Source organism: Mandrillus leucophaeus, unplaced genomic scaffold (genome assembly GCF_000951045.1).
Source record: "Mandrillus leucophaeus isolate KB7577 unplaced genomic scaffold, Mleu.le_1.0 Scaffold551, whole genome shotgun sequence".
Lineage (NCBI taxonomy): Eukaryota > Metazoa > Chordata > Mammalia > Primates > Cercopithecidae > Mandrillus > Mandrillus leucophaeus.
This window is the reverse complement of record NW_012105931.1, coordinates 212111-215391: the sequence shown is the minus strand read 5'-3', so window position 1 is coordinate 215391 and position 3281 is coordinate 212111. Positions and strand designations below refer to the sequence as shown.

The following is a 3281-nucleotide window of genomic DNA, read 5'->3' as shown; positions in this document are numbered from 1 at the left end:
GGAGGCGGAGCTTGCAGTGAGCTGAGATCGCACCACAGCACTCCAGCCTGGGTGACAGAGCGAGACTCCGCCCCCCCAAAAAAAAAAAGAAAAAAGAAAACACTACCTTAGAACAACGTAAGTGGATTTTGTTAGAATGTATTACAACTGGTGTTTGCAAAAATACATACGAGAATACTATGATAATAAGAATACTATGAACAGGATCGGGCGCGGTGGCTCACACCTATAATCATCACTTTGAGAGGCCAAGGCAGGCAGATCACTTGAGGTCAAGAGTTCAAGACAAGCATGGTTAACATGGTGAAACCCCATTTCTACTAAAATATACAAAAATTAGCCTGGCGTAGTGGTGCCTGGTGTGGTGATAGTACCAGCTACTAGGGAGGCTGAGGCAGGAAAATCGCCTGAACCCAGGAGATGGAGGCTGCAGTGAGCCTAGATTGCACCACCACACTCGAGCCTGAGCAACAGAGTGAGACTCTGTCTCAAAAAAAAAAAAAGAAGAAGAAGAATACTACGAACAATCATACATCAACAAATCAGATAATCCAGAAGGAATGAGCAAACTCCTAGAAATACAGAGATTACCAAAACTGACTCAGAAGAAAAAGAAAATCTCAACAGACCTCTAATAAGTAAAGAGATTGAATCATAGTCAAAATTCTCCCAAGAACAGATGGCTTCACTGGTCAGTTCTAACAAACACTTAGACAAAAATTAACAGCATTCTTTCTCACACTCTTCCAAAAAATAGAGGGAATGCTTCCTAATACATTCTGTGAGGTCAGTATTTTCCTGATACCAAAGCAAGACACTACAGACCAATATTCCGTATGAATGTAAACACAAAAATCCTCAACAAAATACACAGTAGCAAACTGAATCCAAGAATACATTAAAAAAGATCAAATGTGATTTATCCAAGGAATGCAAGGGTGGCTCAACATGTGAAAATCAACTGATATAACATACCACATCAACAGAGTGAAGAAAAAAAATCTACACAATCAGGGGCCGGGTGCAGTGGTTCATGCCTATAATCCCAGCACTTTGGGAGGCTGAAGTGGGTGGATCACTTGAGGTCGGGAGTTCGAGACCAGCCTGGCCAACATGGTGAAACCCGGTCTCTACTAAAAACACAAAAACTTAGCCAGGCATGGTGGCAGGCGCCTGTAATCCCAGCTACTTGGGAGGCTGAGGCAGGAGAATCACATGACCCTGGGAGGTGAAGATTGCAGTGAGCCAAGATCGCGCCACTGCACTCCAGCCTGGGTGATAGAGTAAGACTCCGTATCAAAAAAAAAAAAACAGCATTTGTAAAAAACCCACAGCTAACATCATAGTGGTGTAAAACAAAGCCTTCCCCCAAGATGAGGAGCAAGATAAGGATGCATGCTTTCAACACTGCTATTCAACATTGCACTGGGAGTCAACGGAATTAAAAGACATCCAAATTGGAAAGGAAGAAGTAAAACTATTTCTACTTGCAGAAGACATGATTCTATATAAAGTAAAACCCACAAGACCTACAAAAAACTACAGCTAATAAATGAATTCATTAAAGGTGCAGGGTAAAACATAAAATTCTGTTGTTTTTATACACAAGCAATAAAACAATCTGAAAAGGAAATTAAGAAAATTCTATTTACAATAACCTCCAAAAGAAATAATACTCAGGAATAATTTTAACCAAGGAAGTGAAAAACTTATACACTAAAAACTACAAAACATTGCTGAAATAAATTAAAGACCTAAATAAGTGGTAAGATTTCTTGTGCTCATGGATTGAAAAACAATGTTAACACGCAATACTCTCCAAAGTGATGTACAATGCAATCCCTACCAAAATTTCAACGGCCTTTTCTAGAGAAATGGAAAAGCCAATCCTCAAATTTATACGGAAATGCAAGGGCCCCAGAATATTCTCTGAACAGCCAAAATAACATTGAAAAAGAAAGTAGGATTAACACTCCAAAACTTACTATAAAGGAACAGTAATCAAAACAGTGTAGTGCTGGCATAAGAAGAGATGTATTAACCAATGAAATAGAACTGAGAGTTCAGAAATAAACCCAAATATCTGTGGCCAATTGATTTTTTTACAAGGGTGCTAAGACTTTAAACGGAAAAAGAACAGTTCCTTCAACAAATAGTTCCAGTACTAGGAAAACTGGATTATCACATGCAAAAGAACAAAGTTGAATCCCTTTCTCATACCACATACAAACATTAACTCAAAAAGGATCAAAAAACCTAAATATAAGAGCTAAAAGCATAGAACTCTTAGAAGCAAAAATAGGAGTACACGGTCCTGACTTCAGATTTGGCGATGGATTCTTAACAGTAAAAGCACAAGCAACAAAAGAACTCAATCAATACAAATTGGTAAAATTAAAAACTTTTGTGCACCAAAGGGCACCATAAAGAAAGTGAGGCCAAGCCCAGTGGCTCATGCCTGTAATCCCAACTCTTTGGGAGGCTGAGGCAGGCAGATCACTTGAGCCCAGGAGTTTGAGACCAACCTGGGCAACATGGTGAAATCTCATCTCCACAAAATAATACAAAACTTAGCTGGGCATGGTGGCGTGCGCCTGTAGTCCCAGCTACTCAGAAGGCTGAGGTGGGAAGCTAACTTGAGCCAAGGAGGTCAAGGCTGCCATGAGCTGACATCCCACTATGGCAACAGAGTGAGACCATGTCTCAAAAATAAATAAATAAATAAATAAATAAATAAAAGAAGAAGAAGAAAAAAGAAAAGTGAAAAGACAACCTACAGAATGGGAAAAAAAAATCTGTAAATCTTAGATCTGATAAGACTTTAGAATCCAGAATATAAAGAGTTTTTATAACTGAACAGCAAAAAGTCAAACAGCTCAACTAAAAAACGGGCAAGGCACATGAATAGGCATTTCTCCAAAGAAGATATACAAATGACCAACATGCACATGAAAAGATGTTCAACATCACTGGTCATTAGGAAATGCAAATAAAAACCACAGAGAGGGTGGGCGCGGTGGCTCAAGCCTGTAATCCCAGCACTTTGGGAGGCCGAGACGGGTGGATCACGAGGTCAGGAGATCCAGACCATCCTGGCTAACAAGGTGAAACCCCGTTTCTACTAAAAAATACAAAAACACTAGCCGGGCGAGGTGGCGGGCACCTCTCAGCTACTCGGGAGGCTGAGACAGGAGAATGGCTTAAACCCGGGAGGCAGAGCTTGCAGTGAGCTGAGATCCAGCCACCGCACTCCAGCCTGGGCGACAGAGCGAGACTCTGTC

At 40.7% G+C, this 3281-nt stretch overlaps 1 protein-coding gene across 1 annotated transcript in view; it reads right to left on the bottom strand.

The window, feature by feature from the left end:
* NFATC3 (nuclear factor of activated T-cells, cytoplasmic, calcineurin-dependent 3) overlaps positions 1–3281 on the bottom strand; it is a 175823-nt gene that overhangs the window by 141291 nt on the left and 31251 nt on the right. The window lies entirely within an intron of this gene.